The sequence below is a fragment of the Podarcis bocagei genome (genome assembly GCF_964188305.1).
Source record: "Podarcis bocagei genome assembly, chromosome: 4".
Taxonomy (NCBI): domain Eukaryota; kingdom Metazoa; phylum Chordata; class Lepidosauria; order Squamata; family Lacertidae; genus Podarcis; species Podarcis bocagei.
In genome coordinates, this window is record NC_138128.1 from 81,195,170 (window position 1) to 81,206,105 (window position 10,936).

Consider the following 10,936-nt stretch of genomic DNA (forward strand, 5'->3'; position numbering starts at 1 on the left):
GTGTATAAGACGCCCTTTTTGAAACATTATTATTTAATAAAACATTCTGTATTCCATAAAGTTGTGGCCTGTTTCGATCCCAACCAGACTTAGTGGTCTTTTATTTATCTGGGGTTGGGGTCTGGGGAGCATGATGCAAGGATAGCAGAGCCATGACACCGATAGGGCAAGATACTCTGGATGCATTCAGACACAGGAACAGTGCATCAGTTTTCCTAATTATAATGCTAACATTTCTGCCCTGTTTTCTAGTGTTATTTTCACACCACAGTACTTGTGCAATAGAGGTACGCAGGTGGCGCTGTGGGTTAAACCACAGAGCCTAGGGCTTGCCGATAAGAAGGTCGGCGGTTTGAATCCCCGCAACAGGGTGAGCTCCTGTTGCTCGGTCCATGCTCCTGCCAAACTAGCAGTTTGAAAGCACGTCAAAGTTCAAGTAGATAAATACTCTGGCAGGAAGGTAAACAGTGTTTCCGTGTGCTGCTCTGGTTCACCAGAAACGGCTTAGTCATGCTGGCCACATGACCTGGAAGCTCCCTCGGCCAGTAAAGCGAGATGAGCACCGCAACCCCAGAGTTATCCGCGACTGAACCTAATGGTCAGGGGTCCCTTTACCTTCTACTGGTTGCAATAAGGAATTGTGGCTTTGGGGCCAATATACTGGAATGTCACACCAAATTTCATTCATGTACATGTAGTGTGGAAAAAAACACAAACTTCATGCGATGTTGCTACACCCCTATGTTCCCTTATGACTCTCCCATGAAAAGAGGAGGAACGGGTTGCTTGCCAGCATATGATCCCCAAATTTGATCCCTTCACTCCCACAATTCTCTGGGGCTGCAAACAGATACAACCATGTACAATGTTGCGGAATGCAAACAGCCTGCTGAAACTGAGTTTTGGGAACCCCCAGTTAGAAATCCAGATGTCAATGTCACTCAAGAATACCCCATGAATGGATGGAGAAAGTTTAATGAGGGGATGAAGGTGGGAGGGGAGAGCTCAAAGCCATGTGCGCTTATGAAATTTGTTCGCCCAAATCTTCTGAAACTTTCACTTCAGTTGAGAGGAAGTGGTCCAACAGGAAGAGGTATGTGTGGATGTCTGGATCTCTGACAAGGCACACAGTTGTGCCGCTTGGCACTTCTGGTATTAATCTCTGTAAGACAAAGAGGTGGAGAATGTTCAACTGAAAGAATTTAGCATACATGTTAAGACATTTCTCCTCATGCTCTAGCTTAAGCTACCCTCCCTTAACTTAAAAAAAGCTATAAATCTAGCTCTGCTCTGTGCAGCAGAGAATAATTATTTCCCCTCTTCTGTATGACAGTCCTTCAGGAACTTGCAGAGCAACCTTAGTCTTTTCTTCTCCTGTTTCCAGAACTTATCTTCAGTCTTTCTTGTTCTTCCCTATTCCTGTTTGTCTAAATCCCATGATGCAAAATGTTGAGGGCAATGACTTTTCATAAAGTAACTGATTTTATATAGATGATATAGAAATAGAAATAGATATAGATATAGATGATATAGATGATATAGATGATATAGATGATATAGATATAGATATAGATATAGATATAGATATAGATATAGATATAGATATAGATATAGATATAGACATATAGACATATAGACATATAGACATATAGACATATAGATACAGTGGTAAGGTAAAGGTAAGGGACCCCTGACCATTAGGTCCAGTCGTGGCCGACTCTGGGGTTACGGCACTCATCTCACTTTATTGGCCGAGGGAGCCGGCGTAGAGCTTCTGGGTCATGTGGCCAGCATGACTAAGCCGCTTCTGGCAAACCAGAGCAGCACACGGAAATGCCGTTTACCTTCCCGCCAGAGCGGTACCTATTTATCTACATGCACTTTGACATGCTTTCGAACTGCTAGGTTGGCAGGAGCAGGGACTGAGCAATGGGAACTCACCCTGTCGTGGGGATTCAAACTGCTGACCTTCTGATCAGCAAGCCCTAGGCTCTGTGATTTAACCCACAGTGCCACCCGTGTCCCACAGATACAGTGGTACCTCGGGTTAATAACTTAATTCGTTCTGGAGGTCTGTTCTTAACCTGAAACTGTTCTTAACCTGAGGTACCACTTTAGCTAATGAGGCCTCCCACCGCCGCATGATTTCTGTTTTCATCCTGAAGCAAAGTTCTTAACCCGAGCTACTATTTTTGGGTTAACGTAGTCTGCAACCTGAAGCGTCTGTAACCTGAAGCGTCTGTAACCCGAGGTACCACTGTATAGACATTCTCCTTAAAAAGTAGTACCCAAAGTGAGCTCCCATTGCTCTGTCCCAGCTCCTGCCAACCTAGCAGTTTGAAAGCACACCAGTGCAAGTAGATAAATAGGTACCACTGCGGCGGGAAGGTAAACGGCATTTCTGTGCACTCTGGCACTCGTCCCATTGCGCCAGAAGCTGGCCACATGACCCGGAAAGCTGTCTGTGGACAAACACCAGCTCCCTCACCTGAAGTGAGATGAGCGCCATACCCCATAGTTGAACTTGACTGCACCTAACTGTTCAGGAGTCCTTGCCCTAAGCTTTACCTTTACATCAGAAAAAACCTGATGTCATGCAATTGCAGTAATTTATAGCTACCATCACAGTTTTGGGATGGTATTTCCTATGCCATCCATATTGAAAATTTTATGAGGCTTGGCTCCATGAACGAGTGGGTTGTGAGTGGCTCCTGCCACCATTTCCCTTAGTTTCATATACAATTATACAAAGGATTATTATTATGACCGGAATGTAATTGAGATCAATAAGATTTTGGAATACAGAAACAAGGAAAATAATCAAATCATCAATTCTAGCAGGGGGGGCACCTTAACTAAATTGATTAATTTGGTTAAATGATTGATATTGGTAATTGTATTATAAATTAGTATTGTTATAATGAGGCTATTATTGAACTATAATTGAAAATTAATAAAAAAATTATTATCACATTTAAAAAAAGTTCCCTTAGTTTCATTCTAGTTTCTGTCAGTAGGCATTTGATGTGGTTTGCATTAAGGAATGCCTGGCGGACACCCATATCTTTGTTCATCATTAACAAAACCATACTTCTCTTGTGATGTGCAGTCTTCATTTTGTGGCAGCAAATTCTTCTACTTTTAGGACCTAGGGAATGATTTAAAAAATGTTGCTGATAAATATTGAGGGAAAATAGAGATAGAGATAGAGATGATAGATAGATAGATAGATAGATAGATAGATAGATAGATAGATAGATAATAAGTTGTGAAAGCATCAAACAGCACTTCAGACAAGTTTGTTGTGAATCCTGGTAGGGTGCAGTAAATAACTAAAATCATATACAGTGTCTAACAGAACAGAAATTTTAAATTCTTACAGCAAAACTTTGCAGCTTCCACCTTGATCAGTTACTCTAATAAGAATGATGTTTCCAAGGGAGCAGTTTTAGAACTTTGGAGATGGAATGCAATTATTGATGTACTTGCTACAGAGAGGCCCAGAAATTCAACAATGTAGCAACAAGGGATAACTTCAGGATGGGTATGCCAGACATTTTAAGCCTTGCATGGCCTCAGCCTGGAGGATAGAACCAGCATTGCTTAGCTTCGGCAAATCCTCACAGCTGCAGAATTGCCACCTTAAGAACAGAAGCACTTTTATAGGGGCAATGGATGAAGGTGGAAGCTGAAATGTTTTGCTGTAAGAATTTGAAATGTCTGTTTTGGAACCCAAAACCCCACGCTGGATTTCTCCCCTAGAGGCGAAGGCTGTTAAGAAGAAAAATATGAAAGGAAGCTGGTTAACGTATAACTCTTTATTAATAGAGGATGGTAATCAATTAAAGCTTAAAAACTATGATGAAATTAAAAATCAACTTTGGGGATGGCTAGAGTACCACCAACTCTTCGAAACATTGAAGCAAGATTTAAAAAACGGTTTTGTCACTGAGCCCTCTAAATTTGAAAGAGAATTACTAAACAATAAAACTAAGATAATTTCAAAGATGTAGTGACTCCTCCTTGACTGGGAAGTCGAGGAGGAGGAGGTTAAGGCAGTGATGATAAAATGGGCTCAGGACATAGGACACACTATCCCGATGAGTGAGTGGGAAACTCTATGGAAAGCAAATATGAACTTCACAGCATGTTATACCATTAAAGAAAATCTGATGAAGATGCAATTTAGATGGTATTTTACTCCATCAAAACTCTCAAAGATGTATAAAGATATCTCAAATAAATGCTGGCAGTGTGGGGAATGTGAAGGAGATACATATCACATGTGGTGGACATGCGGAAAAATTAAAGAGTTTTGGAATCTCATTTATGATGAGATGAAAAAGATCTTCAAATTAACATTCTTTAAAAAACCAGAAGCCTTCTTGCTTGGGATGTTAGGTAAAGATATACCAAAAAATGTAAACGAAATCTTTCTATATGCAACAGCCGCAGCCCAAATACTGATTGCAATGTACTGGAAAGGGGGGAAAGTATCATCTTTATTGGAATGGCAGAATAAATTATTAGAATACACGGAAATGGCACAATTGACTAATAGAATAAGAGGTAAAACAAAACAATCATTTATTCAAAAATGGGATATGTTTAAGAGATATTTACAAAAACATAATAGTGGTATAATATCTATGGCAGCATTTGAATGACCCCTGTGTAAATTAACAAACAAGAAATAAGAAAAACTGGTATGAATGTTGTAAGAAAGTATAAGAAAATATAAAAAGATTAAGGTAATAATGATAAGTACATTTGACATTAGAAAGGTAAAATACATCGGGAAATGACCAGAAGTCTAGCTTATCTGTGTAAGGACAAAAGAGATTGTATAAGTTTGAACCAATTTATTTCTGTAAATTTACATAAGATTACTTATACAAGATTGTTTTCTTTTTTCTTTTCTTAATATTGTTTATATCTATGAATTACAATAAAGTATCAAAAGAAAGAAAGAAATGTCTGTTTTGTTAGTTACTCACCTCTCTCTCTCTCTCTCTCTCTCTCTCTCTCTGTCTGTCTGTCTGTCTGTCTCAGCTATCTAGAGAGTTATGTCAGTTATGAACAAGATAGGAAGGGCTATAGCTTTTTTTAAAAAAGTGGATTTGTTGCGCTAGGGTGATAGAGCATTTTAGTGCACTCAAATTGCACAAACCTAAATGCACAGTATGTGCTTGATTCCCTCCTGAAAAATGGCGTGCTCTAGCCACCCTAGTGCAACAAATCCACATTAAAAGAGAGAGAGAGAGAGTTGGGCACAAAGCATGCTAGATGCAAAGAGCCAAGAGCCAGAGGGATTGATCCACTATGAATAACCAATAAACACACAAGACGTAACCTGTCTGTTCATAGAGTCCAATAATCCACGTGAAGGGTGGATCGCTATAAGATCCACTATCCTGTAATATTACATATGAGCCTGTTCTACTGATGAAGCCTAGGATGATGAAACAAGGCTAATATTCCGGAAAGCCTTGTCTTAGACTCTGTGAAAGGATTCTGTGGAACTGTAACAGTCCTGTAACAAGGGGAATAGACACTTATACATGTATGGACCTTATGCATGAACTGACTAGAGAATGAACTGATCCACTGGGTCTTCTGCTTTTCTCATTGAAATTTATGAGACTTCCGTTGAAATCTACAATTTGATACAATGAATAGTATACTTTATTTATTCAAAAGTACAGCCGGTTACATCTTGTGTGTTTATTGAGTATGTTTCACGTAACCATAGGTTTGTTGTTGTTGTTTTACTATGAATAACCAGCCAAGAATGAAAATCTGTAATGCACATAAAGAAAGATAAGGATGAAAGATTGGTGACAAACATCACTCCCTCTGCGAGCAAACTTAGTCTTACAGAAGTACAGCAAATATTTATTTTTAAGGGGTTGCCTCTGGCACATGAAGCCAGCCAAATGAGGCCACAGAATTATGATTTTCACTTGAGAAGAAAACTGGGCGATAGCTGGCTGGCTGGCAGGCACTCTGAAATGAGGGCACCTCTTAGGTTGTGAGGAGACATGGCAGCATTTTGTTGTTGCCATTCCTACTTATGAAATAGCAAAAAAACCCCAGAAAAAAACCCCAACAACAAAAACAGGTGTTGTAGAGGTTAAATTCTAGGCTCATATTCTGAAGACTGCAGAAGGAAGCCCAGCAGTGTCGCCTGGAGAAATAGAGGATGTGTAGCTTTCCATGATTTTACTCAGATTGCCATCAGAAATGCATCAACACAAGTAATTATTATTTTTTAAGTTTCTTAAGCTGTTTTCAGCGTATTTTAAATGCTCGTAACCCACCCTGGGAAGCACAATTTTCAGAATATTCACTGGTGAAATAATAGTTCTTCATCTTTGGCAGTCTGAGGGCAATTCCCCCATTCCCTATGTTTTGGTTATTCTCTTCACACACATCTCTAGTTATTATGAGGTATACAAAAGTAATCCCCATAAGTTCTTTTCCAATATACTTCTCTTTGCTGTTTTCAGTCACTGGTGTGCTGCTTCTTCACAAGATTGTGTCCAAAGTAACTTGCAAGATAACAATTTATTTTTTTATTTTTTAGGTACAATTCAGAATATAATATGAAACAGACCACCTGAATGAAACTCGTGGACCGTTGGTGGTCTGTATACCAGTTTTTGGGAACCCTTGATATAAACAAATACAGATATCAATCACAGAATCAATATAATATAAAAAGAAAGCATATGGAACAAAAAAATACAAGCAGGCTAATCATTTTATGGCAACCATGAACAAATAATGGAGCAGACGTTTGAATCTTGCCACAAATTCCACCCTGTCCCCCATGCTAGAACCTGAAATGGCCTATTTGGTTATAGGATACTCATTTATTTAAAAATAAACAAATATTTATTTAATCTGAATATATTATAAAATATATTTTATAAGTATATTGAATATAAATTGCGCTTTCATATAAAATATCATTCAGACTAAAAAACATACATTATGATATTTAACGCATTGGTAAGAAAGGATCTCAGGTTTGAAAGGCCTGTCCGAATAATCAGACATCTAAAAATGAGCAAGTGCCGTATTGGCCCGACTATAAGATGCACCCGCAAATAATCTGCACCTTTAAAATTCAAGACTCCCGGCACTACCACCCTGATGGCAACAGAGCCCTGGGTCAGAGAGACTTTTGGCGCAACCCGGCAAATAAGTCCTTGTGAAAATAAAGCCCTGCCAAGTGTTCCCTGCTGTGGAGTCCATAGCTTACCGGCACTTTCAGCCGAAAAGGTCCCGAGGCAGAGAATCAAGATGACTAGGAAGCCAAGAAGGTTCAAAAACTTCATGGTTCCACCTGGCTGCAGACTGTCTTCCAAAGAGATTCAGGCAGTCGTTGCTGTTCACCAACAGCGATGCAAGGTTTATTTATTGGGGCGGCCCGGTATGATAAAACATGATTGCTGTAGGAGCCTCGGCCTTTGTACTGGTTTATTCAGGATTAACAGATAGCCAACTCTTGCTCCTACGCTCAGAGCTGGAAGTCTGCCAATATATATATATCTATATCATAAAGCAGCTTCACTGCTCAGATTGGGGATTTTGGGACTAATAAATCAAACCCCGCTTCCCTGACAGGGAAGGCGGAAAGAGAGGGAGGCCTTGAGAGGGGAAAAGGTCTATTTGTTTCACAAGCCTGAAGACTTTTATAGGATTCAAGGAGGACAATTGCTTTCTCCCATCAGGTGTTTTGGACTACAATTCCCACAATCTCTGTCCCTTGACAGAGGGAGTGATGTTTTTCACCAATTTTTCATCCTTGATTATGTACATTATAGAAACAGGACATTCTGGGATCACATCAGAAACCAGGACAGCCTCTGTCAATCCAGGACTCTACCTGGAAAACAGTGACACTTGGAGGGTCTGAGATGTATAACTTGGTGTCTGGGGACTTGTCCATTTATTCCATAGCAGTAGTCATACTTCAGCCCACCAGATATTTTGAACTGTAACTCGCACTGTCCCTTCATCTGGTTGTAAATACTAAGATTATACCAGCAAGATTGATTCTTCCTGTAAAAGAAATAATAATAATAAATAATAATTTATTATTTGTACCCCGCCCATCTGGCTGGGTTTCCCCAGCCACTCTGGGCGGCTTCCACAGAAACCAAAAAACACTAAAATATCATACATTAAAAGCTTCCCTGAATAGGGCCGCCTTAAGATGTCTTCTGAATGTCAGGTAGTTGTCCATCACCTTGACATCCGATGGGAGGGCATTCCACAGGGCGGGCGCCACCACCGAAAAGGCCCTCTGCCTGGTTCCCTGTAGCTTCGCTTCTCGCAATGAGGGAACCGCCAGAAGGCCCTCGGCGCTGGACCTCAGTGTCCGGGCAGAACGATGGGGGTGGAGACGCTCCTTCAGGTATACTGGGCCGAAGCCGTTTAGGGCTTTAAAGGTCAACACAAGCACTTTGAATTGTGCTCGGAAACGTACTGGGAGCCAATGTAGAAAGAAAGAAAGAAAGAAAGAAAGAAAGAAAGAAAGAAAGAAGAAAGATTTAAATCAAGTCTTACTGACTAGTGATTTAAATCGATTAGATTTCAATCAAATCCACCCTGGTGGCAAGCAATCCTATGTACACTGAAGCATGTGCAACACACAATCATCTAATGCCGGTGGGCATTTTCTGCGTGCGGAAACCTATTCCCACAATGGATCACTCTTGTAGAGTGAGAGTACTGTCATTACCATTACCATATTGACCCAAGTATAAGCAGCACCTGCAAATAAGCCACACCTTTAAAATTCAAGGGGAGAAAAAGACAATACCCGAATATAAGCCTCTCCCTTAAAATTGGGTTACAGGCTGAAAATTGATGCGGTTGGTAGAATCGTTACTCCAAGCCAATTTGAGCCTTTGATCTTGCAAGTCCACAAAAGTTACCGTACAATCGCTAAAATCGCAAAACAATATTCAGTTGCGACAATTCTGCAGGCTCTCACACCCGTAAATGGCAAATGAACAGTCTTAAGCTTGCAAATCAGCAATAAAACTTTTTTTGTTGTTCCGCTTTACTGTATGTCTGTTTCAGCAGCAATATCGTAAATGCCAATTTTTCTAAGGTCGTGAATTTGGAAAAGAAGTGTGGCTTATATTCGGGCCAATAAGGTATTTAATCTTAATTTTTACTGTGCATTGTAGAATAGTACAACAGGTGACAGGGGGAGGGAAATGAACATCATATATTAATTAATTTATCAAACCAACAAAAAAAAAATACGGTCTTAACATCTCCCCCAAATTCTGTCACTCCCGACAGAAATAATATTACCCATATTTCAATACATCTGTTTTCCTATGATCCCCCCCCCCCCCGGCACAAGGACATAGTAGGTTAATTTATGACACTGTGGCATTCCAAGATCAGAGCATTATGAACTGTAAATAATAAAATTCTAACACAGCACTATAATGTCGGAGTTTATGATTAACAGAAGGATATGAACCTTTGCAAATACTTTTGTAAAACACCTCCCGGGCTGAAGGCATGCAGTCTCATCAGGATGGTGTCAAAGTCCAGAAGGCCACGCATCATGATTGCTTTTTAAAAACAATGAAGTTCAAAATAAGGTGTGACAGTAGCACACCTTTCTTTGCTCAAAGGAGCACAGCCAATGTAGATGCCTATGATTCACAAACTGTCAGAGCTGCCCGAGGTCCCAGCTCACAGAGGACCAACGCCAGTCCGTCGTTATATACAAAAGTCTTTATTGAAGTTCAGTTTCAATTACACAGCCGTAGCGTGCAGCTCTACGTCTGAAACTCTAGACCGCTGAAGCTCCGTCTGAATCTCCTCCCCCCAGACACCAGTTTAAGACTCTAGCCTTGCTCCACCTCCTCCGTTGCTCTCTCCGCCTCTGGCTCCGCCTGTCAGCTGGGGTCTCGCCCTTCCTAGACTCTTCTGACGCTGAATCCCCTGAATCTTCTCCCTGCCTCCGGCGGGCTTTAGGACCTGGTTCCCAATCCGAGTTTTCTGCTGTCCCGCGCGCCTGTACATTTGAACTTGGCGCGCGCGCCCAGCCGGCAACCTTCCTCCTGACCGTTACACTGCTCCTGTCACTGCTTCCCCCTTCGGGGAGGCTAGCTGGACCCGACCTCCCCTCCGTTCCCCCACTCTCTGATGGAGGCGTGGTCAGCCCTGACTCCTCTTCTCTCCCTGACACATGGGACTCTTCCCCCCCACTACGCTCTGGTGGGGAAGCTGGTCCTGATTTCCAGCTGCTGCTTTGGGAGTCCCCGCTGGCCCCTTGTTTCTGGTGTGTCCCCCTGGGACCCCCCTCGCCCTGACCATCGGCGCCTCCTTCTGGGAATCTTCTGATTCGCTGGAGAAGCTCATGGAATCTCTCGGGTCACTGCCATATTCCCCTACGCTGCCCTCGGATTCTTCCCCTTCGCTCTCCATTTCCTCTCTCCCCTGTGCCTCTGTTCCTGAGCCCCTGACACAAACTATCAATGGTTTCAAGGCACTGGGGGTCAAAGCTTTCGTTTCCCCCTGTGGAACACTCAAATGCACCACAGACATTAAAGCTACAAGAAATTTTTGGAGGGTTTTTAAAAGGCATTTTTGGCACTATTTAACCCCCGTGGCTGCTTTTATGGGGCATTTGCCCGATTTCTGAAAACTAATCTGATGGCTCATTTTTTGGCCTACGTGGAAATATGGTGTATGCAGCGCCAAACTCTGCAGGGGGCAATTTGCAGGTGTTTTGTGCCGTTTTCGTGTGAATTGGACGTTGGAATTTTGGCAAAAACTGTGTCAGGGCACCGAGGGCTCATTTTGGGGCCTACCAGGAAATGCAGCATTTGCACCGATTCACTCAAAAACGGCGCCAAACATCTGCAGATTGGCCACTTCAGCATTTGGTGGTGCA

General features: G+C 41.7%; 1 long non-coding RNA gene across 1 annotated transcript; it reads right to left on the reverse strand.

The window, feature by feature from the left end:
- Nucleotides 1–959: 959 nt before the first annotated feature.
- On the reverse strand, nt 960–7,423 carry LOC308584659. Its single transcript, XR_014006968.1, has 3 exons — nt 7,268–7,423; nt 3,092–3,148; nt 960–1,162 (listed from the first exon to the last, which is right to left on the reverse strand). It is a non-coding gene; the product is annotated as an uncharacterized lncRNA (long non-coding RNA).
- Nucleotides 7,424–10,936: the final 3,513 nt, after the last annotated feature.